The sequence below is a fragment of the Podarcis melisellensis genome, assembly GCF_964234715.1.
Source record: "Podarcis melisellensis genome assembly, chromosome: 1".
Classification (NCBI taxonomy): domain Eukaryota; kingdom Metazoa; phylum Chordata; class Lepidosauria; order Squamata; family Lacertidae; genus Podarcis; species Podarcis melisellensis.
The window spans coordinates 50,688,744-50,698,012 of NC_138528.1; the positions used below are offsets into that span (position 1 = coordinate 50,688,744).

Sequence of the window (9,269 nt, forward strand, 5' to 3'; positions counted from 1 at the left end):
TAAAAATCTTAACCAAAATATTATTTTCTATCAACCTACATTCCAATGGCTATTAGAGTAGTAAAATGTCCCCAAACCAATACCAGTCTTAAGGACCTTGTTGTGATCAACTGGGTGTGCACTTTGAGGATAAAAATAAACTGCAGATTATCTTGGCAAGAGCTAGATTTTGTGGGGCTGCCTCTAAAAATGACAGTGCTAGTTAGGACAGAGTGTCTCCTCACAGGGCATCGTGTTTGTAGGCGGGTTATTGGTTTGATTTTGTTTTATTGTGTATTTTACGTTCTTATTTTGTATTTTTTGTGTGAACTGCCCTATGATCTTTGGATGAAAGGCAGTATACACATTCAATAAATAAAAAATAATCATGGTGTTGACAAGCTGCTTGCAGGGCTACACCAGACCATACGTCTTCTTGTTCCCTGTCCCAAGCTAGCATGACTGCATCTGAACCACGAGTAAGAATTAACTGTGTAACCAGTTGTTGCATACACATTGGAAAAGGTGGTGGTATGGCCACTCCTTGAAGCTGATGTTTTGGATCAACTACAAATATTCTCCATTCTGGAAAGTAGAGATGGTTATGGCAAGGCAACTGCAGGCATTCTTGGATGAAATCTACACCTATTCCAATCTGGGCTCAGACCTGGCCATGGGACAAAGCTGCCCTTGGTTGCATTCAAGGATGGCCAGTGTTGACAGTGGGACAAGGGGATTACAACCTTACTCCTGCTTATTGTCAACCATGGTATCCCCTTGGCCTGGCTTAATGGGATAGGAATTGGGGGAACTGTGTTGCAGTGGCTCCAGTCTTTCCTATGTGGCACAATTCAGTGAGTAGCATTGGGAGAGTGCTTTCTGACCCTCTGGCAGTTATGCTATGGGGGTGCCGCAGGGCATTATTTTATCCCCAATGTTGGGAACAGACACCAGGAAATTTGGGGCATTAGTATGCTGATTACACACTATTTCGTTGTAACATGTGAATCAGAAGAGGCCATGAGGGCTCTGGATAACACAATGCCTGGATAGAGTGGTGAGAGGAATGAAGGAAATTAACTGAGCTTGAATCCTGACAAGACTAGGACACGGTGAGTGAATGGTTCCTGCATCCAAGAAATTGGTCAGTTTACATCCACCTGAAGGAGCAAGTATGCATTTTGGGATGGCTTATGAATCCAGCTTTGTCATTGGAGGTGGCCCCAGTAACTAGGAGCACCTTTTATCAGCTTCGACTCATACATAAGCCACAGTCCTTCCTGGATAAAGACAGTTTTACTACAATAGTCCAGGCACTGGCTTCCCCTCTGGTTCGTCCAAAACCTGCAGTTAGCACAAAATGCTGAACCAAATTGCTAACAGGAGTGAGACCTGCACTAGCTTCCCATTTGTTACTGGGCCAAATTCAAGGTGTTAGGTTGTAAAGTCGTCAAAAACTTGGGATCAGTTTACTTGAAGGATCACCTTGCCCAATCGCTTGACCATTTTAATCTACGGAACTAGTGCTTTTATAAGTACCACATAATACTCATTTTGCCATTTGAGGAATCTATCCTTTAGTGTGAAGAACCTGCTCTCTGGAACTTTTAATATTAGGAAGGCCCATTCATTGCACCTTTCTTAATGGCTGCTAAAGTTCTGCTCACGCAATCAAATGAAAACATGTATTTTTATTACATACATTTATTGTGACTTGATTTTAGCTATATTTTATTATGTATACTTGTTTTTAAGTTTATGGGTATTTTCCTATGACTATTTTATATTATTTAATCTTCTTAGAGAGTTTTAAAATTTATTTTGCAGCACAGTGTATACTGTATTTTTCGCTCCATAGGACGCACCCGACCATAGGACGCACCTTGTTTTAGAGGGGGAGAACAAGAAAAAAAAAATCTCCCACTCTCTGCTCAGCGCCCTTTCAGCGAGGCGGCAGGAGAAACGGAGCCCCTTCCATTTCTCCTCCCGCTTCGCTGAAGGGGCGCTGCGCAGCTCTCTCTCTCTCTGCTGAAGTCGGGAGAGTCTTCCTCTCCCAGCTTTAGCAAAAGGAACCTGAAGCCTTTGGAGCGCAGCGGGAACTTGCACTGCACTCCAAAGGCTTCAGGTTCCTTTCGCTGTTAGTTAAAAAATAAATCTGGAGGAAAAACCGTGCCAGGGTGTAATTTTTACCTTCAAAAACTATGTAAAAAACTCTGGAAGACAGTTAAGCCTCTTACTATATTAATGATGTACATGTAAAAGAGTATGTCCAAAATGTTAGCTATGTATCTGTTGCAAGTGATATTCTTCTGCCCCAAGTGAACTTTCTTAAAGCAGCCAAATTACATCTCAAGTCTCACAAGGTATTTCTCTGACTTAAACATAGAATAATCCTGAGCCAAACTAAGCATGCCATAACAGGGCTTTCCCAGCTTCTTCACCTAGTATTCTGTATGTTGAAACTACATTAAGTATACACTGCAGGTATTTCCAAACTAGTAGAACAAGAATGTCTTATTAGACAAGGTGCAGCCTATCCTAAAATGACAGCATCATTCCAGCAGCTATGCCAGCTGCCAACAACAGATTTACTCCCTTTTACAGCTGCTCCAGCAATCTCATTTTTTCCATATTTTTGTAGAGGGTGAACATATTCACAGCTAAGTGGTGGTTTTCAAAGTGTATTATTCTGTTAGAAGTACAGAGGGGGACACAAACGTAACATAGGAATTACTCACAAAACTACTCTCAAATTACAAACAGCCTAAATTATTTTACATGGGTATGGCCTACTGAACTTACAGCACGTATGGAGAGAATTAGTTTATGCTCCATTTATTCCAGAGAAGTATTTTGTGTATTGCGACCCTAACAAGCTCCCTGTTTTCAAGATTAAAAGAAATTTAAACAAAGCCATGCAACATAGCAGCTAGTACAGTGAAAAGGCATTTTTAGATGATAATATTTGCTTTCCCTTAAAAGCACAAGCAAAATAAAAGTATCAAGGGTGGGATTCATTGTTGTACTATTACAAACTTCCCACCCCTGCAAGCATTTCAGCCTGCCAAATAAAACAACCTCCCCTTTCCCCTGTTCTGGGTGTTCTCTTTACCCTCTGATCCAATTTTGGAGGATGCTGGGGGGGGGGTGCCCTGGAGCTCAAGGGGAAGTCCTTGCACAAGACAGGGTTTCTGTTAAAGGGTATCATTAGGCAAATCCCACCCCTAGTTTCAACTTGTTTTGTTGCTGTCATATGTTATAAAAAGATTAATAGCCTCCATGGTTGCTTAAATATTGCTCCAAACGTCTTTTGATGTATTTAGGCAGTCAGAAAGGATGCCAGATATGATTCAGTTGTGGGTAGGAGAGACATCCTTGTCCTTAGGGTAGTGGCAATCGAAGGGGCAAGTAAGGTGCTTCCCTTAGTTGGTTTCCATAATTGTGGGGGGAGGGGGGGCGGGCTTCTCTTTAGGCAGCATCAGTGAAATAGTATTCATTCAATAACAGCCTTATACTGTATTTAGGCACTAGCCTAGTAGCTACAGGCAACTAGAAATTCCATGCAGATGAGTGGTTTGAATTCCATGCAGGTGAGTGGGCTGGCAGAGGACAAGAGTGCTTTGTCCTTCATCCATGTCCTGGACAAAAACAAAGCATGCTGCTGGACAAGGAAAGCCCTCTTCCCCAGCCCCAACACAGCAATGCAGCTCCCTGCTGCCAATCCCACAAAATGGCTAGTAATTTTTTTTAACCTGCAAGTAACTTTTGTGAGCTTATTTTCAAGCATGCTCCAATAACCTGACTACAGTCTTTGGGCAGTGAGGCCATACGTGGCCTTCCTTAACAGACACAAGGCATATTACCTTTGGAAATAAACAGAATACAATGGTACCTTGGGTTAAGTTCTGGAGGTCCGTTCTTAACCTGAAACTGTTCTTAACCTGAAGCACCAGTTTAGCTAATGGGGCCTCCTACTGCCACTGCGCTGCCACCATAAATCTCTGTTCTCATCCTGAAGCAAAGTTCTTAACCCGAGGTACTATTTCTGGGTTAGCGGAGTCTGTAACCTGAAGTGTATGTAACCCGAGGTACCACTGTACTCTATGGCAAAAGAACAGAATCTTTGGATGCTCCAATTTACTTGTTGAAATCCAGAAAAGAACATGATGCAATAAATCCAAAGTGTAAACACCAGAAAATCCTATTGGATACTGTACTTGTGATGTCATCTTTACAACAACACTCCCCGCCCCCATGGTTAAGTTCAAAGGCAACTAGGGGGTTGCAGCACTCGTCTTGCTTTCAGGCTGAGGGAGCCGAAGTTTGTCAACAGACAGCTCTCCGGGTCATGTGGCCAGCATGATTAACCCGCTTCTGTTGCAACATCTACTCGCACTGGCGTGCTTTCGAATTGCTAGGCTGGTAGGAGCAGGGACAGAGCAACGGGATTCGAACCGCCGACCTTCCTACTGGCAGGCCCAATCTAAACCACTGAGCCACCCACGTCTCCCCCCCCCCAACACACACACGTAACAGACGCATGAAAACAGATGCAGCGCTGACACTCCTTTTGTTTCATAAGCTGGTTTCCCCTCATTTTCTGCTCCTTCTTCCCTTCCTCCGATTTTTCTGACGTCTTTCACGCGCCCGCCTGCAGCGACACACTCCGCGCGCAAGGCTTCGCCCAGGAATCGCTGCGAGCCTCCTACGCGGCTCCTAACACCAGCAGGCCGGAGCCGAACCCGCAGCCGAAGAGAGCTGCGTCTGGAAGTCCCAAGCTCAAGCCTCGTCCCCACTGGGCTTAAACCCCCCCCCCCCACACGGCGCCCCCTATCGATTCTCTGCGCCCTGCCGCGCAGTTCTCGCGCCGCTCAAGTTATCAATTACTCCCACGGGCTCCACGTCAGTAAGGCGACCGAGTTAACCTGCAGGGGGGCCTTGTAGTCCAGCTAAGTCTGGGGCGTTTTACAGTGGTACCTCAGGTTACATACGCTTCAGGTTACAGACTCCGCTGACCCAGAAATAGTGCTTCAGGTTAAGAACTTTGCTTCAGGATGAGAACAGAAATCGTGCTCCGGCGGCGCGGCGGCAGTGGGAGGCCCCATTAGCTAAAGTGGTGCTTCAGGTTAAGAACAGTTTCAGGCTGAGTACGGACCTCCGGAACGAATTAAGTACTTAACCTGAGGTACCACTCTATTTTAGGCCACTGACGGACGGAGCTTCACCTTTTCTTGAGCCCGCTCTCCTGTTTCTCAAAACTTTGCACCCCCCATGGCACGTCTGCCAACACCCTCCGCGTCGGGCACGGGGGTGAGAGGCAGCCTCCCCCTCCCCTCCTACGTCCTCGCGCCCCAGCTCGCGCCAATTCTCCATCCCCAACTCCCCCGCCCCGCGCGCCCACTCGCGATGCCTCCCCCGCCCCTCACTCGCTCACCGCCAGCGGTTGATGCCCACAGCCGAGGAGGCCGCGAACCAGGGGTCCAAGATGTAGATGCAGCGCACGGGGCCACCCTCCCGGATGGCCGCCTGCAGCGCGGGGTTGTCGTGGAGCCGCAAGCCGCGGCGGAACCAGTGCACGGAGCAGCGGCCGGTGGTGCGGGCGTCGCGGCCGCCCGAGGTCCGAGAGCCCGGGCCCATTGGGAAAGCAGTCGCCATTCCGTCAAGCAACGCAGCCGCCAGAAGAAGCACAACCGCCGCCCGGGTCTGTCAGGCGCTCTGTGCCCCGCCCGGCTCCCAACCGCCACACTTGGCGCGGCCCCTCCCGCCCGGAGCTCGCGCGCAGAAGCTCCGCCCCGCGAAGCCCATTGGTCGCCCGTGCTACATAACATGGCCAGGCCCCCCCTACACGTTCCAGGGATGCGGCGCGGCACGTTTCTGCGGCGTGTAGCTGCCGGGGGCGGAGGCCGCGCCGCACAAGGGAGAACCTTACCAAAGGGCAGGCGGGGCAGGCAGGTGGGGCAGCCCCTCCAAGATCCCGAACCCTACGTGCCTTTCGAGCTGAAGCGCTGGTTGAAACATAACTGTCAACTTTCAGATTTGAAAATAAAGGATCAGCAGCCTCACCTGTGCCGGGGACAGTCTACTCTACGGGATATCTAACAATCCGGGATAGCAGCGGGAAACGGCGCTGGAATAAGGGAATTTCCCGCAAAAAAGGGAAGGTTGACAGCTATAGGTTGAAAATCGGGCCGGTTATGTGTGTGGAAACGTGCCCCGGACACAGAATTAATATCCATCCTACGGGATAGTTCAGTCGGTAGAGCATAAGACGCTTAATCTCAGGGTCGTGGATTCGAGCCCCCTGTTAGCCATTGCAGGGGGTTGGACTAGATGACCCCTGGGGTACCTTCCAACTCTAAAGTTATATGATTCAACAACAGACCGGCGTGTTTTTCGCAAATGAGGCAACCCACAAAAGTGCCTCGCTGATTCATTTCTCCCTTCAGTTCCTTTCTGTTTTGAGGTGTGTTTAAAGCAGGCACGCCTAACGCTGTCTGCATGTGTACAGTCTAAAACTGGGGAAAGGCACACAAGCAAAGCAGTCTAACTGCTGTTTGTCTCCGGCATCTGGTCTTCAAAGGCACACTGTTGACACATGGAGGTTATGTTCCCAGCTATTAGCATTGGCTCGTTGCCTGCAGCAGGTCTGTCCGTGCATTTATGCAAACTTTAAACGCTGGTTATAAGGTCATCATAACATCCTGTAGCACTCCTGTGATCAGTGCAGCACCTTATGTGGACAGGGAAGGGTGCAGAGCTGGGGGCGGGGGGAGAACAGTATCTAGGAAAGGCATAAGAAAATAGTTATATCCGAGATCTATGCATAATTCTTTGAAAGTTAATGAAACAAATATATATTTTTTTACTTCCAGATAAACTTGCTTATAATTAGATTGGAATATTAAGGGCGTTTTTCACATTAACAGCAAGGCTGTCTTCCTGTCGTATACACTTTTGGGGGAGTTGATCCCAGTGAAATTTACTTCAAACTAAATATTAATGGTGAATACAAAAATATAAAAATACCCTCCTTTTGGTCTGACATGTGTTTGTTGTGATTGCCATCCTAAATCTACTTCACTGGGAATAAGTCTCGTTTAAATCAACACATCTTATTTCTTGAATATACATGTGTAGGCTGACACTGTTAGGTTGCAATTTTAAGCCTTTAAACTTTGTAGTGTCTTTCAAAAGAGTTTGGCTTTCGTCTTCCCCAGTAGCTTAATGTGCTTAATTAAGGCAAGTGGAGCCATTTACTTTATGTTGGGTTGCTGACTGACCAGAGGGAAAAAAAGCAAAAACAAATTGCTTGGCTTGCTCTTGTGACTTCAACAGGAACTCTGTGTGCAGAATCAGCTGGTGAAGTTTTTCACAGCATGGAGAGAAACATTATTGTCTATTGATATCTGTCCATCCAGCTGCTTTTAAAAACAGTAAAAGCAGTGACAGTCTAAAAAGTTAGGAAAACTAGTTTAGTGAACACCTGGATGATTTGGCACATGTGTGAGTTATGTGTGCTTGTCCATGCAGGAACTAATCCAAGGAAGATCCTGCCTCAGGATTGGAGGCTGGACCCAGTGGCTTTCAGTGATTTGCCAGCAGAGTTATAGGTTACCTAAGCCTTTGGTTTGGTAACCTGTAATCTGTTCCTATGGTGATACGGGCTCATTTAAAACAGGGAGTAGCACCTTCTCCTTCCAGCAAAACAAGGAGTCATTGCAAAGGAGTTCTATTCAAGGCAGTGTCTGAGCTATGGGAACTAAAGGGATTCCCTTCCTAATGTAGGGTGGGACCTTTAACTGCTGCACAACAAGCTGTAGTGAGGTAATCACCCGCCAGATTGTCCCATCCTTCTTAAAGGTGCAGGATCTCTTCCAGCTCCCACTCCAAAAATTGCCAGCCTTATTCCTGATGTCAAGGAACACAACATCATGCATGAGATACATCCAGGTGATATACATAGCTGCACCAAGAGCCATTTTGCTACTAGAAGCAAAGGACAGGCTGTCACCCACTCTCCATTCACAGAAGTCCACCAGCAGCTGAGCCTCACTTGAACACTAACCCACTGACACAGACTAGCTTAGGGGGCACAGGGCTCTGTCCTTTAATACCTTGCTGCCACTTGCTCATCAGTCTGCTGGGCGGCTCCTAGTTCCCTCTCTGACAAATGGTGCAACACAGCAGCAGTGGCACCTACACCCATCCCATGCGCAGAGCAGCAAACGTAATGTGCACGGTGCCTGCCAGAGTATGTGAGCTGGGCTGGTTGCCACTCTGCCTGCTCACTTGGTCAAGAGCCTTTTTCAACGACACCATCATATTTAGAGAAGGCAGCCCAGGCGAGCAACACAAGCGAGCATTGCCATGATCAGACTTAGGAGGATGGGAATGATTAATGGAGGGTTGTGAAGGAATTCCAGAGAACGGTTGGAAGGCGGCCACCTCATCTGCTGCCACATGGTGGGTTTGATCAGGATTAAGTCTTGGATCAACACTGCTTGCACTTCCAACTGTACCCTTCTTGCTGTCTTCCTTTCTTGGCTCCACATTTCTTCGTGCTCTCAGTGGCTCTGTGGGTTTACATACAGTAGAAACTTTATTATTCACCATAAATGAGTGTTTGCTCAGCGGAGGCCTCCTATAAATGCTGTCTTCTGGCAAGGCCAAGAGCAATAGCGATAGCAATAGCAATACTGTAATAGCATGTCCTCTTCCTGCAATCATCCTCTTTTAACAGCTTCGACTTGAGCTTTGCCAGTAACAAAAGGGCACATTTCCATTGCCTGCAAGATGTCCAAGACAGTGACAATCCCACCCTTGGGTTAAAAACACTAATGAGAACCCCTTCCCAATGCATATTACGTGCTGGAAAAGGGCCAGGATTCAACCCTGTGCAAAAGGAACATCCAATAAATCAGGGAAGCAGAGGGGCACAGAGGGAAGTATCTGTTCTGCTACTCAGTGGGTCCCTCCTAGGCCAGGGAGCCTTAGGCATGGGGAACAAAAGTGCTCCTCTTGGCACTCAAAACACCCCCCAGATAACACCCTGAGTGTTTTTACCCTACTGGGATGTTTCCTTAAAGTCTGAACATGCCTCTTGCTTGCCTGGATAGAGGCTAGAGGTGTGTGTCTACTGTTCCAAGATAAAATTTGCATTCATTACTTCATCCGCTTTTGCCTCTGGTATGTAGTTTTGCCACTGCACTCTGGTATGTAGGTTTGCCACTACACTCTTTTAGAAAGTAGAACAAATACATAATACTGTAGGGAAGAGCTGAATCTGCAGC

The 9,269-nt window shown here is 47.2% G+C and overlaps 1 protein-coding gene across 2 annotated transcripts in view; it reads right to left on the bottom strand.

Annotated features, from left to right (window-relative positions):
- Positions 1-5,708, bottom strand: part of MAPK8IP1 (mitogen-activated protein kinase 8 interacting protein 1) — a 90,364-nt gene extending 84,656 nt beyond the window's left edge. Inside the window, exon 1 of one of the 2 annotated variants that reach the window (XR_014166922.1) lies at positions 5,414-5,708. The gene's annotated coding sequence lies outside the window, so the exon portion shown is untranslated. The remainder of the gene's footprint in view (positions 1-5,413) is intronic. The other variant, XR_014166923.1, reaches the window with a different exon arrangement.
- Between the last annotated feature and the right edge of the window lie 3,561 nt (positions 5,709-9,269).